Source organism: Diabrotica undecimpunctata, chromosome 4, assembly GCF_040954645.1.
Source record: "Diabrotica undecimpunctata isolate CICGRU chromosome 4, icDiaUnde3, whole genome shotgun sequence".
Lineage (NCBI taxonomy): Eukaryota > Metazoa > Arthropoda > Insecta > Coleoptera > Chrysomelidae > Diabrotica > Diabrotica undecimpunctata.
Window position 1 is genome coordinate 146,237,535 of NC_092806.1, and position 17,345 is coordinate 146,254,879.

Below are 17,345 nucleotides of genomic sequence, written 5' to 3' on the forward strand. Positions count from 1 at the left end.
TTGTTAATAAACTGCGTATGAATAGTTTTTCATGTTTAAGGTACGATTAATATTGGCTATGAGCACGGTTTCTTGGTTGTATAGTAATTCCCAGCCAATCAAATTATACATAGCAAAAAATAATTACTAAATTTACTAGACAGTTGGGACTGGGACCAGTAAACCGAATATAATCGAATAGAAATTACAATATTTACAAATTAGGCTTATTCTCTTTTGTAAATTTGGCCGTGTTTTGACCAATCACACTCAAACAGGCAGGTAACGTAATCCAAAATTTTCTTCCTATTTTTAATTTTTTTTTATTTTATATTTGTTAATTTATAAAATAATAATTGTCGTCGTTACTACTCGTATCTCGTATACTCGCATATAAAATAAAAAAATCATAGAAACTACTAGATTTTTTCAATTACATGAATATTGTATAAAACCTGTAGTACTTTATTATTCCGTGACTGTTAAAACGGTCAACTGATAGCGATCCAACAGCTCTTGCAGCACAGTCGTTAGTTCTGGCGCCTAAATTTTAGCGCCAAAGACAATTAGGCCGGCTAAAAACCGCGTTCTAGCTTTAATAAATAACTTTTAGAAAATTCAAATAAGTTGGTCAGACAGCTAGATATTTCACCGTATTAAACCCTTACCTGTTAGAAAAAGGGGTGCCGATGCCCAATAGGGCGCAATGTTAAGTGCGAGGGGCAAGAGAGGTTATAGCAAGATATTCTCCCTCCCCAGTTTAGTCCGGAGTAGATTTTATTTGAACATCTGCCCTGCCGTTGCGCGCCGTCCGTGTGGTGTGGTGTGGTGGAGATTGGTGAGTCAGTTTCAGTTATGTAGAGGCGCCTTCTCTGCTCACATCGTAGCGAACAAAGCGCTTTGTATTGTCTGTACTGTACGCGTCTCAACAAGAACAAAGTGTTGGTTGGAATATAAAAGTAATGTTTTGTGTGTCTCTTGCTGTCTATTTCAGTGCTTAATTTTTGTTCGTTTTGTTTTGTTGGGCCTTTTTTAACTAAATGTAAGTACTGAACGCGTTTCAAATTTTTCTAATTTAGATTGTGCTTTGTTTGTCTAAACAGTACGTGATTCGATGGTGTCCCAGCTCATGACAAAGGATTATATTGAATGAGTAGTGCTGGATAACGAAAAAAGTAAATAATTTTTCTTATTTATGTATTTTTTCGTTTCGTTTTAAGCTTATTTCTTTGTTTTGCGCCAACGAGACTCGTTCTTTGACCTTGGAAGAGTTTAATAACATGCACAATAACAGGATTGTTTCGTTTTACGTTTAGACAATGTTATTGTGTTCGTTTTCTAACCTCAAATTGTACCGGTCATATTTTTATTAACCAACGTGGGATTTGTACCTTTTATCTATTCAACTGCAGCATTCTTTGTAAGAAAAGTATTTTTTAAATATTTTAACAGATATTTTAACATTTAGTGTCGTTATACATACTATAATAACATAAGAAACAAATATGTGATCATATTGAATATAATTTATTAATAAATCGTTGGTGGGCAACCATGTGCTCGCCTCAGTTACCGGTGAATATTATTAGAATGTTTTGGTGTTTCGTGAGGCTGAAAACAAGTTTTTGTAGATACCAAACCATGTGACGAAGAAGGTTAAATGTTAATTCTAACGAACTTTTCATTTCTTTAAGTTTGTTTAGTACTGTTCACACAAGACATTCTCTTATCTCCAAGGTACATACTTAGGTAAATAGAATTCTTGTTTGTTTGCTTTTTCTATATATCAATAATTGATACTTAATGTCTACATATCAATAATTGATACTTATATTGCTGAAGTAAATGGGATCTTTGGTACTTGAAAGATATATTTGTTTTAGTAGTTTTTCAATAGTATTCCTATCTCTTTTCCGGATAATTAATTTTAGCTTTATCGTTACCACGGTTTCCGGATATAATGTATCCCGTATGTTCTTTGTTTGTCTATGGTAAAAATATCCTGAATTTTGTTCACAGCTGGTCGTTTTCTAGTATGTTACCAGATAGTTCTTTGTTTGTCATCCACCTTATAAAACCTTAATGTACATTTGAGCTTGGGTGTCCTCGTTCTCGGATGTTTTTAAAATGTCTTTACATTTTACTTGCAATGTTATTTTTTTGTAGGTGAATGTTCCATACTTTTTAGAGGTTATAGAAAGATATCTAACAGACACAGACATTTGGGGTTTATTAAATAAGTATAAATAAGTGTCTGTGTTTAATAAAAGTTACCCTAACAGTGCCATTTTATTCAATTATGTGAAAACATGCTTTTATATACTTGTAGAAACATGTATATGTTTTGTTGTATGTTGTACTAGGTACCTCTATAGTTTTTTATATTAGCTTAAAGTATCCTCTTCTAAGGAAGAGTAAGTGATAGTTGAAATGCAACCCTAATATTAAATTTTTGAATTAGACTGGATCTTGTTTTTGCTTTTAATTTTACCTTGCCTTGTATAATCTCTTCAAGTGTACATTTCTTTCCTTGTCATCATATATCTGCAGATTTTGATAAGTTCTCACAATATGCTGTTATTGCTCATATCGTTTAGGACAAATGGTTGTTCTTGCTCATAAAAGAATGTATTTATATCTGCAAAAATGTGCTTACTGTCTCTTGAAACAGCTTTTCTCACTAATGACTAATTATCATAATATTTCAGTGTAACATCAGCACATTTATGCTGAGGTTATTCATGATAACCTCATGAATTTGTTCCCTTTGTCTCAACAAAAGGGCAGTGGTGTAGAATATTTCATATTTGAGTACTTATGTCAACAATATATGTTTTATATATTGTCAAATATGTGTATATCTTGGATATATCAGCAAAATCAGAGTCTTATGAATACATGGTTTTATAATCAAAATAGCTTTCTTTTTTCAAATATCCATTTCAAAACTGTACAATATGTATAATATATTAAGTTAGGAATATTTATATGTTCCAATAATCAGAATAGGTTTTTTTAAATAACCATTTTACACCAAAATGCTCAAAACTGCATCATTTCAAAATGGATTGATATGAGTAAATTTTATATATTGGAAATTATATGTACATTTATATATACATGTTTCAAAAATCAAAATACCTATCTTCATAGAAATCTCCATTATGTGTTTTAATGTTCGAAACAACATCTTTTATACAGCAATTGGTATGTGGGAGCACCAGTAATTTGTTCTTTCTATTCTTCTTCAGTTCTTTCTATTTAGTTGGTTTTTGGTTTTGTTGAAGGCCTCATTTGCTCATTTTGATTTACTTCCTATAAATAGTTCAAGAGGGAAAATGTATTACATATTTTGGGACATCAAATCAAATTATTAGATTGGTGGAGGGGAAAATTTATTGGTTCACAAGGAGCACTATTTTCCCCTTAAACTTTCCATGTCATAAAGATCTTATTCTTTAACTTTTAATCACTGTACATACTTTTGCCTCTTTATAAAATTCTTCGTATACTATTAGTGTTGGTAATGCTCCATATTATGTTCTGTTGCCTTCTGCAATTCATGCTTTTATTTCATATTATTCAGGTCCATTTTATTTTGCTTTCACTTCTAAATAATTAAGCTCTTTTAACACTTTTTTCAATGTGAAATTTGTAATTTTCTTTCTTTTCAATTTCTGTTACTCATTACCAGATATTTGGTTTTCCTTATTTATTTTAAAGATTTCTAGCTTTATTTGTTCTTTCCCATGAGTTTTTTTTAGATACTTTTTAGTTGTGCCCAAATTCTGGTAATTTTGCTACATTTTTTCCCATTTACCATATCCCATGCTTGTTTAAAATTTATGAAAGGTGCATATAGAGCAAATATTTGATCTGTTGTTTCCCAAAATCTTGCTTGATATTTTTTATTTTGTTTGTTGGATCCTAGAAGTTGTCTTCTTGACTTTAAGGCTTCTTTTTCCTGAGATACACTTCAAATTTGATATTTTTCTTATATACATACAATAATTTAGTAATATTCCATAGCTATCAGATAATCCTTATGAACATTAGATGTAAGATGAAAAATTTTTCTTTGTTCTATGGTTATGATATCCTATCTCTTAGCCTATCTGGGGTTTGCCTTTGATTTTTCTTTGCATTTTAGTTGTGTGAGACATTATTATAAAATTTGTTGTCACTAGATAGTTTGTTTATTTACTTAGTTGTTTCATATATTTTCTGGAGAATACTTAATATGGTTTTGAAGCTATTTTCATGTTTTAGCTAGGTATACTCTATATATTTTTTGGAAGCTCAATTAAAGATACTTTGACGTTTCAACTTCTAGTTCGAAAATACAAATTTTTGATAAGTTAAGTCTTGGAAAACAGCTCAGCCATGTTATATAAACTTTATAAGGAAAATATTTTAAAATGGTATTGTGAGCATCTTTGAACTACATGCTTGGAACTTTATTGGAGGATAATAGATCAATTTAAACTAATCGAAGAATCTCTACCATAAAATAATGTTAGTCTGCGTTGGTCTTCAGTAACACCACACAGTCCATCACATCTAATAATATTAACATTATCTTGTTAGTCAGATTTCATGTGATCACATGAACTATCATCCTACAATAAAGTGTTACTGACAATGCCATTTTAAAGACTTTTTTGCTTTTACATTCAAATGTTTGATTGGTCGATACAAGTGAGACTGATGAGTTAAACACTTAGTACTTATTTTCTTAGTATCTTTGGGCATGTCTTAGTAATCAATTTGATTGTCTATACCATTACCTCCTTGAAACATTTTTATTCCCAATTTTTTTATTGTTTTCTAATTCTCATAATTTATTCACAACATATCTTCCAAGTTACTGTTTTAAATCTTTTAAAACTTCCTTGTCCATAACATTATATAAATAAAAACTTATAATGTAAATATTTACTCTACTGAATATATTTTTTGCTTGAAAATTAAAATTTTAAATTATACCTTAGTCCAATGAACTTGCTATATGCAGGAAGGAGGTTTTAATCCAAGTTCCCATATAAATAGTCTCGATATTTTTAGGTGATCTACGATTATGTTCCAGTACCTTCTGGAATAAATTTTAAAATGGCTCGTTTTTCTTTTATTTCTATTCAAAAATACAGTCTATCGGAATATCCTATAAATATCCAGTTTTTTAGATGATGCGCTTAAAATTTCGTGTATTCAAAAGGTCGCTTATTAATAATTCTTTTTTCCTGGGAAGCGATAATTCCGACTTTTCTATGATTGTATTTGGCAACATCTCCGAAATTTAGTATGGAACTCGACGATTAACCTTGACATCTAAACGTAAAAACCCATGATATAAGAAAATTTGTAGTATTTACGAAACTCTTAATCTTTATAAAATAAATTACCTACCGTGTTTAGATAAGTAGTAGTAATTTTTCCTGTGCATTACTGGTACTATATATGATAATTAATTTAGTATGAACATTTGCCCTAACATCATGGTGATACTTTTGGGATACTGTAAAATGGTTCTGGTAGTTCCTTTTTAAGCAAACCTATTAGCAAGTTGCCATCAATTCCTTTAGGCCTTGGCCTTTAAGTAACGAAGTTACTTTTTCGAGGCTACTTTTCTTCCCCAATTGTTTAATTGATTGCAGATTCAAGATGTTGTAGATTTCAAGGTCTCTGGTGCACCTAAGCTATCAGAAGCAATTTATTATTTTGTTAGGTATGGCCAATCGATGATTTGGTACTATAGATGATAATTAATTTAGTATGAACATTTACCCTAACATCATGGTGATACTTTTAGGATACTGTAAAATGGTTCTGGTAGTTCCTTTTTAAGCAAACCTATTAGCAAGTTGCCATCAATTCCTTTAGGCCTTGGCCTTTAAGTAACGAAGTTACTTTTTCGAGGCTTTAGTTCGAGGCTCGAGGTTTTAGTAAAAATTAAGGAAAGGGTAGAGCTGTATATATAAACTAATCACAACCTAGCAGATAGCCAACTTATTTCAAATGCTTTATAGTTTTTAAACAAAACATATTAACTTTTATTTGAAGTTTCAATGCTCAAAATATGCACATTATGGAAATATTTCTACATCGTATATAAATATTTATCTTTGATATTTAATTTCATACACGGGTGTGCCATTTACACAAGATTTGTTGTAAAAAGTAAAATGTGTTATCGACTAAAGTAATCCTACAAATTTTTTTAACATTTTTAAAGTTTTTTATTTAAATTCGATCTTTAAAGGCATGATGTTAACCCTACACTGCTCAATGTAACATATACGAAACATACCGAGAATTTACGTGTATAACACAGTGAAATACATAATATTAATTCCAAACAGCACTATGTAACATATTCGATATATTATACCACTCTATTATATAATATTATATACACATTTTGTAACCTGGCACCACCATCTAATATTTTATAAAACGCGCGAATTAGTCAGTTATCACTTAACCGTCGTGTTGACGATAACGCTGAGTTAAAGAATTTTTTATAGGTGGTTATTAATGAAAATTGAATGTGCAAAATTGCGTTTTCTGGTTATTACACATCTACTAATCAACCAGTATTAGTTTTATTCAGCATCTACTATTATTTTTAAAGGTATGGTAAAAATTTGTTTGTATCATTAATTTATGATACATTAATGTAATTTGGGCATTATTTTAGATCTCTAGCTGGTGTATGATGAGGTCTTTATCAGATAATGAATTGCAAGTCATAGTCGACAATTGGGATGGTATTGAAGATGATTGTGATGTAAGTGATATTGAAGACTTGAACAATGATATAGATTTAGAAAATATATACATATCAAATATTCCAGTGGTATTTGAAGACGAGCTGAGTGGGACAGAACTGGAAGATACAGCAGAAAATGAGCGAGGACGACCATCTACAAGTTCTGTTGAACAGGATATACAATTGAAGAAAAAGAAAGGGCCAACAAGCTATATTACTCCAAAAGATATTCGACCAGATGCTGTAGGACATTGGCCAATCTACACTAGCGATCTAACCCGATGCAAAAAGGCAAATTGTAAAAAATTAACCTATGTTAAATGTGGTTTTCACTTATGTTTTAATATGGATTCAAACTGTTTCTTTCAATTTCATCGATAAAAATAATATTCTACTATAAAGGTACTTAAGTATTTTATTTCCTATATATACTTAATTTTGCCCAAATGCACTTTGTATCAAATTTGATACATTACAGAAAATGTCCTGAAAATAAAAAAAATAACTTTAAATTAAGTATTTTTTTCCGATTTCTTTATAAAATAGCTATACATATAATTTTTTCCAATCTAAAATTAAAAATTGAGCATTGTAGGGTTAAAAACAGTTCTTGTTAGTTAAAAATTCTTGGCAACCAGGAAGACTAGGGTAATATTTTTTATCTTTAACACTGTATAATATTTTTACTTTGTTAGTTTCACAGGAAACCGTAATACTTTGGTAAATGTTTTCATGTGTAGAGATGCTTTATGAGATGCATAATTAATTTTTATTTACTTATTTTTAAGGTATATAGAGCTGCAGGTGTTAATGAGCAAGTTCACATGTATAGCTTGTTTCATATGTACTAGCGAGAATTTTTCGGAACGTTAATGCCTAACCTAAAAAAGCAGTGGTATTCCAAAATATACTTGAGAATTAATAAATGATTTTTGTCTATTTTTCGTAATTTTCTACGTTCATGTCATCATGATAATCTCCAGACTTGGCGCTTGATGTAAAAAAACCAAAAGGGAATACGATATGAAAGCTTTTTGACCACCATCGAGTAGGATAACCAACCTACTTCCTTTTTAAATGGTTTTGAACAATTCTTTACCACCATTATCTGACCAGTTGCTCGGGGTAGTATGTCCTGCATGTCTATAGGTTTCATCAACATATACAATTGGCTTATCATGACTTCCGAAACATTTAGTATTGCCTAAATTAATAACCTTCGATTATCTTTCATTTTATCCATTTAAATCCCAAATCTTTTACAATCATGTAGAGAGAACTCACAGTTCCAGTCTGCTCGTACGCCTCTTCAAGCCTTTTCTGCAAAAGCTTCAATGATACACGACAACCTTTAGTCTCATCCGTTTAGCAGGTGTTAAAGCTGGAAATTCTTGCGAATTATTTGAATCTGCGTTTGTTACAAGAAAATAGTTACATTCGCAAAGTATTTTATAGATGCAATTCTTTGATTTCTTCTGTATATTGTTTGGTTTGGTTTTGGACAGAATAGATCTCATGGTGTTGGTTTTTTTAGTGTTGTGATATTATATTGATTTCCTACTCTTTATATTTATTGGGTTTTTGTTTGTTTCCTTATTTTCAAGAATTTTTGATTCTCCTATTTATAAACCTTCCATAAAATGATCAAATCTAGATTAATTCTAAATTCGAATATCTTCAACGAAAGTCAAAATCGAGTACTTAAGATATCTCGTAAGTACGCACAAGTCGAGTTCATCGACCATTTACAATGAAATTATCTTTGAAATGATAGAAAAATATTTTCATTTAAATACTTCGCATAATTGCCAGCGAACAAAAATATAAATAAAAGAGATAACTGCTTATAAATAGATTCAAATACAAACATTAAATAGTTAGCGAAGTATTTTTCATCAAAGCAAAAGCATATTAGTTATTCTGGAATTTACCAGAATGCCATAAAATCTCATAATTATAGAGATTGATCATTTGCATTTCTTAATTTACAGAATATTTATTTCTTTTACGAGTACGTATATAGGGTGGCTCATCCTATACGCCTCGGTTTCTGTACGGAAAACTACTTGAAATCCAAAGTTTTTTTCTTCACAAAACTATACATACATAAGTATTGGACAAATTCGAATATAATTATAAGTTGGAATTGTTTTTAAATTCGCTGTGTCCGATTCTTCTCGATCGACGATGATATAATAAAATGTTTAAGTGGAGTAAAATAGTTTTATTGGCAGCTACTGAATTATTACACTACAGTTGTAGTTGAGGTAAAAATGTATAATAGACTACCTCCCAAACTAGTCCCGAAGCTATATTTAAATCTCACTAAAATGCTACGATTCATCAAATAAGTGTATTGCCCTTTGCATAGAACAAAAACCTTTCACTTTTGAAAGATAGCAAAGATAATTTGAACCGAGGAAATTATTGCAGCATTTCCTCAATAATATTAGGCAATCGTTTGCAAGAAGTTGAACAAACTGTAATTAAGCTATTATTCGATATTTTTCACAATTATACAAGGTGAATCTATACAAATTCAGGAAATTAAGATTAATGTGAGATTACAAAGTAATAGACTAATTTGTGATTGAACACATATAAAATTATACAGTGCCATGAACACTACAGTTAAAAATAATGTTAATTATACAGAGTGCTCCAAAAAAGAGTGATATATCAAAGTTATATATTTTTTTATGGAACACCTTTTATTTGTAACATTTTTGAATTCTCCGTAAAAAGTAAGCTTTACCTTTATAAGGGTTCCCTATATAAATACAGGGGTTTTATTTATTTCGATTTTTCTAAAAATGTAAGTTTTAATTTCTTCTTGCATTTCGTTATAGTCTGTTATTATTGCTCTCAAATATTTAAATTCTCTGACTCTTTCAAAATTGAAGTCTCCCATTGACAAATTTTGGAATACTTAACTCTCCTGTCTGTATTTGTGACACCGTATCTATTGGTGATCTAAATCATATTCTTCGAATATCCGCTGAACTCTCGGTTCTTTAATTCTGTCTCAAGACCTAATTCATAATGAGTTTCCATTGCCGCTAAATATAACAGCTCTCCTGTCTTCCTCAGGTAAATCGGTACTTGATTCCATCATAAATTTGATCAGAAATGCAAAAATAGTGATATAGTTTGAAGAAATAGACAACATGTAACCATTTCAAATAATTAATAACTTTAATGTTTTGTGGCAAATAGATTTTGTCTGGTGCCATGATCTTTGTGCTTAAGTATACTTTTTTAAATGATTTACCTGTATGTCCGGTGTAATCTTTTTAACTATTACCATTATAATAATGTAATAGCTGCACTTCGTAGAAGGTTACTATTTAAGAAAGAACAATTGAATCAAAATCAAAACTTGATTCAAAACAAATCTCTATTCACTTTTTAGTATTTACCTACCAGTCTGAACAGCGTAACTCAAAAATGCTTATGTATCCGGTGTTCATTATAATAAAAAGAATATACCTAGGTAGGTACCTTCCTGGAACTACAAACGATCTACGTGTCTAAACTACATATTTTGTTTTTCAAGTTTATATTTGTTAAGGTGAGTGTGCGCTTTGTATTTTAATCGCCGGAGATTTGTAGTTGAGATTTGAAGGAGAAACCATGTCCGTTAAACCATAAATTCGTTCGTTAGTTTTTTATAATATAAAAGTTATGAAACGAAATTTTAGAGAGAATTTTAAAGTGGTATTCTTCCTGATGGTACGGTTACAAACGATACTGTCGTTAAATGTATTACTCAAGAACGAAATCTCTCTTCGCTAATATTGCTATCAATATAAATCATTGTATAAATCACTCATCAACAGGTTCTCTGATTCACAAAATCTTTAGATGCATAACGTTGGTTCTTTCTAACTGGTCCTTTCCAAAAAAGACTATTCTTTAGTTACAAACGCTATGGAATAAAGGATCATCTTAATATGTATGTAGGTAATCCTAGAATAAATATTATTTCACGAATTGGCGGCTATTTTGCATTAGGGATAAAAGCTTTGGCTTGAAAGGTCTGCTGTGTTGAAAAAGTAATAACAAATTCTTCCAATATTTGAAGCACTCTCGAAAACAAACAAAAATACGGTTTTAACTAATAATGTATTTTATATCATTTAGAGAAGTCTTGGCAATTGTTTACAAAACGCTCAAATAACCAAGACACTGCTGTTCGATCATTCGTTTCGGGTCTTCTCGATCATCTGCATTATCAAACCTAAAACAAAAGCAATAAAATATTTACACTAACTATTTAGTCAACACACCTTATTCCACCATTAATTATTATAACCAAATATTTCTTGCAAATCTTCATCAATTGACTTGAAAACTGCAGGATATTAGAAGATAGCGAGAAACGCTCTAAATTCTTCCTTTGTTAGTTCTCTCAGTTCTGTTCTATCAGAATTGCTAAATTTATCTTGAAATAACAATATTTCATTTGTCCGTAGAATTATTTCGTTTTCAATATCCTTTGTGAAAAGAAGGCTCCATATTTTTAAGGGATCCGAGACATCACCACATTTTGCAGGGACTTTCAACCGCGGAAGAACTTTTACCAGTTTGTGTTTTTTTGTTCTAAATCTGGATTGGCCGGACCACTTGTATCGATTTTTACCAAAATAAAACTTCTGGTCCCTATTCTTCTTCACCTATAGCCTGACTTTCTTGTGTTTCAGCATTGTCCCCCCTGATCGTCCATCTCAGAATCAGAGTTATGGTCACTCTCTGGAGAAAAATCTTTGTCATTGTAGTCCTCATAATCACTAAACTTGCTTTCTAATTCATCATACCACCGCCTTACGCTTTCATTAAAATTAGGAAATACACTGCCATACTCTTGGAACAACCTGCCATTTCAGAAATAAAACACCATTAGCGTCGTCGTACCACACAGACCCCAAATGAACTTTACCGCTGGCTATTCAGAGCAATACTGAATGATGGGTTTAAAAAAAGTACTGGGGGTCCGCCTGACCTCACAACGCCAGTTGACGCTTAAAATTTTCGAATGGTTTGGGGCATTATCCAAAACTAAAAAGGATGGTTCATGTAAACTTAAAAGCAGTTTTTCTTTCAACCATTTCACGAACATCTCCGTATTTGCCGATTTTTATTGTGACGAAAACACAAGATCCGCTCCATCGATAAAACCATGTTTTCCACCCATGCATACTACATAATATATATCTCTTTCCCTGAAAACCCCATCTTGTAATGTGCTTAAGGAAACATCTCGCAATAAGAGAAAGAAACCCATTTCGTCTTGGTCCAGAGCTAGTGTGTCTATCAGGATTTTGAGACGACCCCATCTCGTTTTGCTACATTCAGAATGGAAATCGAGCTGAAGCATACGACAATGAATTCATGGTGTCCTTAAAGGATTTCTCCATGTTACCTTCCGCTCCCTTTTGGTCAATGAGATTGAATAATACAACTTTGCCATATAAAGTTGCCACTTCTTCTAGATGCTTCAAATGGTCGGAGGAGGATTAAGGCAAATCGGAATTTTGCTGCCAGAAAAGTGGAATAGAGCCTCTGATTTGAACAACACTCGCATGGTCGCCCTGGTATTCTACGATTTGTTCAGTTTCGACGAAAGTAACAACGTTACCGTCTGTATCTATACCTCTGTAGAATAACCTGGTAAGTGGTCTCAAAACACTCCTCCTTGAAACAATGATCCAGTTCAAGCTATGCCCATTAATAACACAAAAGTTAATAGAAACAAACTCGAAGGTCATTGTTTCAAGAGAGACTGTTTTGAGAGCAGGTACTAGATTATTCCGCAGATATTAAAACTATAAAAAGATTATAAAAGGATTTTTTTACTTGTTTCATATATTATATATCCAATGGCAACTTGTCAAGCAATTCAGGAAATTAGCGATAATTAACCGGAGCAGATATAGCCATTATCGTTACGTAATTCTATAATTCAGACATCGATGACATCATCGGACAAGCTGTACACTTCCGTGGAAGCTGTAGTTGTTCTCACTTTCACTTAAAATTGTTATGTGCGGGATGAGCAAATTAGAAGAATATCGGCATTAAATAAAAACGACAGTCAAGAAAAAAATCTATAAACTTAAAGGGGTTAAGAAAATGAAATGAATTGAATCGAAGCATGAAATAGCAAGACTCACAGGTGAAACTAGGGTAAGAAGGATGTATTAGGAGAGATGCTGCTAAAAATTAAATTCATTCTTCTTCTTAAAGTGCCCTCTCATCAATGGAGGTTGGCTACTACAATTTTAAACTCTTCTCTATCTTCAGCTGTTCTTATTAGCTGTTCAAAATTTAGCCCTGTCCGTTGTCGGATGTTTCTGAGCCACGATAGTCTTTTCCTTCCTAGGCCTCTCTTTCCCTCGATTTTTCCTTTCACTATAAGTTGGGCATATTGGTACTTATTATTTCTCAGTATGTGGCCTAGGTATGATGTTTTTCTAACTTTTACTGTGTTAAAAAGTTCTCTTTCCTTGCCTATTCTATGCAGCACTTCTTCGTTTGAGGTATGCGATGTCCATGAAATTTTGAGTATTCTCCGGTAGATCCACATTTCAAAGGCCTCCAATTTATTTACGGTTGATGTTTTAAGGGTCCACGTTTCAACTGCTTATAGAAGAGTCGACCAGACGTAGCATTTTGATAAACGTAGTCGAATTTCGAGTTTTATTCGAGAATCACAAAGCAGTTTTTTTATTTTTTCGAAAGATTTTCTGGCCTGTTCTATTCTCGATCTTATTTCTAGATCAGGATTTAGGCTGCTATCGATCCAACATCCCAGGTACTTAAATCTATTGACCTGTTCTAAAATGTGCCCATTTATTGTGCAAGGTTGAGGTACGTTTTGGTTTTTTCGGATTGACATCACTTTGGTTTTTTTAATGTTTATTTTCATACCAAATTGCTCACAGGTCGAGTTGGTCTTGACGATGATTCGTTGTAGACCTAAGTCGGACTCCGCAATTAACACTGTATCATCGGCGTATCTGATACTGTTGATATTTACGCCATTCACATTGACTCCATCCTTGGAATCCTCCAATGCTTCTTTAAATAGAAACTCGGAGTAAATATTAAACAGCAGAGGCGACAGAACACATCCCTGTCTAACTCCCCTCCTAATTTCTACTTCTGCGGATGTGGAATCTTCGATCCTAACTCTGGCGTTTTGGTTTCAGTAGAAGTTTTTTTAAGAATTTAATGTCTTTTCCATCTAAACCGACTTCTTGCAAACGTTCTAATAGTAGGTCGTGTCTTACTCTATCAAATGCTTTTTCGAAGTCTATAAAGCATATAAATATATCTTTCTGTTGGTCGTAGCATTTTTGGGCGAGAACTAGTAAACTGAACAGGGCTTCTCTCGTTCCCATGCCGGCTCTGAATCCAAACTGATCGTCTCCGATGATTGTTTCGCACTTTCTATAGATACGATTATGTACGATTTTTAGTAGAACTTTTACTGCATGACTCATAAGGCTTATCAGACGGAACTCATTGCAGTGTTGTGGGTTTGGCTTTTTTGGTAGTGGGATGAATATTGCCTCCAGCCAATCTTGGGATATTTTCCCTGGATCATAAATGCGATTGAATAAAAGGACAAATATTTCGATATTTTCTTCACTGATTAATTTTAACGTTTCTGGGTATATTCCGTCTGGACCTGGGCTTTTATTTGTTTTAAGGTGATTAATTGCATTTATGATTTCAGATTTCAGAATTGTTGGCCCTTCGTTGTTATTTTCCAATCTTGGTTCTTCTCGTATGTCGTGAAAAAGAATTTTAATGTAGTTTTCCCATTCTTTCAGTTTATCTTCCGTTGATTCTAGCAGTTTGCCATCCGTGTTCAGCATGGTGTGAAAAGTCGTTCTCTTGGTAGTCGATGTAAACTCTTTTACCTTTTTATGTAAATTAAAAGAATCGTGCCTTTGTTGTAGTTCTTCTATTTCCACGCATTTTGTTTCCAGCCATTTCTCTTTTGCTTCGGTTATTTTTTTTCGAATTATTTTATTTAGTCTTTTGTATTCTCCGTCCTTGTCATTTTTTCCTTTAGATTCTCTTCGTTTGTTCATTAATTGTAAAATCTCTTCTGTCATCCATTCCTGTTTGTTATTTCTAGGTGTTACTTTTAGATGTTTTTCCGTTACATTGTTCATTTGTTCTTTAATAGTTTTCCACAGAACGTTTATGTCATCGTACTCGCTAATTCTATTGTGGTCGATATTTTCCTAAATTTTTGTTTAATTCTTTATTTACTGTCTGATGTATGGTGTCGTTTTTCAATAATTGGATGTCTAATAGTTGGTGTTGAGGTTTTTGTTTCTTTATTAGTTTCCATCTTGCGCGAACTTTTGCAACAACAGGATTATGATCGGAATTGATGTCAGTTCCAGGATATGTTGAAATATGTCTAACCACTTATGAAATTCATAAGTGGTTAGAAATGAGTAAGAACAAATGCAGAGACCTTCAGGTGCAAACCCGTATGAATAAATTCATTAGCTACACTGACTTTCTTCTATAGTCCATATTGTGAGACCTCTCCCGTAGGAAAAATATTTCTGATTTGGTTTCTTTGCGAATTCTTGTTTAAAAATGTCCCCTTTAAACAACTCTGCGTAAGAGAGGTCTTTCGATCAAGTGCTAGGGATAAGTAGTGGGACGCTAAAAGGTTTTTTACTTCTATACACACAGAAACTTAAAGCTAAGTTCTGTAAAGCATTTAAATTATTTTTTATGCCCGTAAATAGGCTATTACTAATATCTACCAACAATATTATACTATATCGCAATCAAAAGTCATTATTGAGTCGCGCAACACTATATTTAATTTTTTTTTTCAAATTCGTTCTATCAACAGCATCCTCGGCGACGACATTGCTGCCATCAGCGATCCAATATCAATGCCCTTTAAAACAAAAGAAGCTCGATTTAAGTAGTAGCTTTACCTACACGGAAACAAAGTACAGTTAGAGCCAACGATGAACATTAACCTTTGGTGTGGTGTGCTTTTGTAGTTGAAGAATTTCAATTAATTTTGACAATAGCTTGTTTCTATAGATAATAATAACACAGTTGTTTTCATTTCACGTTAATCTGGTTGTTATGATCGTTTTAATTTTTACTGCTACCGTTAGGCTGTAAATGTTGCTAGATTTTACGATTGCTTATGTTCGGTTATTGTTTATATTCGCGATGTACCTACTGATCAGAGACAATGTTAGTTACTGTTTTATTTTAAACAAGTTCGAATTATAAAAATATGTTGTATATATATAGTTGTATTAATAGATAAGTCATTGATGGCAAGTATGTGGGTGATTTGTCCCACTATTGCTTTATTAATGTCCCTATGTTAAACAATAGACCAAATATTTAATCCACGGTCTTTTGGAACCATTTCGGTTATTTTTTGAAGTCACAAGCCGTCTGGGACGCTCGTCATCTTGAACATCTTCCCTTCCCTTCTTAAAACGTTTATACCACTCAAAAACTGTTGCACAGGATAGTCAACCACCTCCGTAAATCCTGTGCAATGTGTCATAACTATCTGCTTGCAACTCTGCTCAATTTTTCATCTTGAAATTAGCTGCTTGACATTTTTACTCAAGGTCAAGGGACACACAGATTTAAACCAAGCCCCTTTCTTTCTTCTCGCTACATAGGTGTTCGTTAAAAAATCAGTCCAGGAACTCAATTGGAGAGATGTACTTTGCATTTCTTTGAGTTGAGCTTGTTTGTGGTGTAAAACCAGTTGTTATTTTCTGTTTAATCTTTAATTTTGTCTTTGATTTGCCTGATATAGGACAAATAAGTTTTTGAACTTAATTTCTATAGAATCTATTTGTTGCAGCTGTCATTCTGGTGTAACATTTGTAGCTATTATACCCCAACGTGCGCTGAGGTTCTTACATTGTAATCCTCAAGGACGCGGAGAAAAGAATATGCCAAGGAAAACGTATAAAAGCTAGAAGGAAGAAGTTAAAAGAGTAGTGAATTCCTGGCAGCGAATCTACAGAGATATAGTATTCATGGTATATGCTTCAGTGTTATTTACAGTAATTAAGTAAATGAAATAAGAAATAAAAAGCAAGTCAGATTGGCTTGAGCCGCTTAAGCTTCATGTACCTTCATCATCATCATGCAACCTTTTCTGTCCACTGCTGGACATAGGTCTCTCCCATTTTTCGCCACTCTTCACGATTCTGTGCTTCTTGTTGCCATTTCTTGGATATTCGTCCAGTGTCGTCCATCCAGCGTGTTGGTGGTCGTCCTCTGCTGCGGTTGTCTTCTCTTGGGCGCCAGTCAATTAGTTTTCTGGTCCATCTTGTGTCTTTCAGTCTCGCTATGTGACCTGCCCAATTCCATTTCAGCTTGGCTATACGTTCGACGACATCACTGATACCTGTTCTTTTCCTTAAGTCTTGATTCCTTACTTTGTCTTTTTTTGTCACGCCGAGAATTGATCTTTCCATGCGCCTATGTGCCACTCGCATTTTTAGTGCTGTTGTTTTTGTGAGCGTGAGAGTTTCTGCTCCGTATGTCATAATAGGAAGAACGCATTGGT

At 32.7% G+C, this 17,345-nt stretch overlaps 1 protein-coding gene across 10 annotated transcripts in view; it reads left to right on the plus strand.

Moving 5' to 3' along the window:
* Positions 1-17,345, plus strand: part of brat (tripartite motif-containing protein brain tumor) — a 523,432-nt gene that overhangs the window by 410,393 nt on the left and 95,694 nt on the right. For 2 of the 10 annotated variants that reach the window (XM_072530455.1, XM_072530453.1), the window contains exon 1: positions 825-1,154. The exons of 3 other annotated variants lie outside the window; for them this stretch is intronic. The gene's annotated coding sequence lies outside the window, so the exon portion shown is untranslated. Of the gene's footprint in view, positions 1-151; positions 262-824; positions 1,155-1,611; positions 1,729-17,345 lie in introns of those variants that run through there. 5 more of the 10 variants (XM_072530454.1, XM_072530459.1, XM_072530462.1 and 2 more) reach the window with 4 other exon arrangements.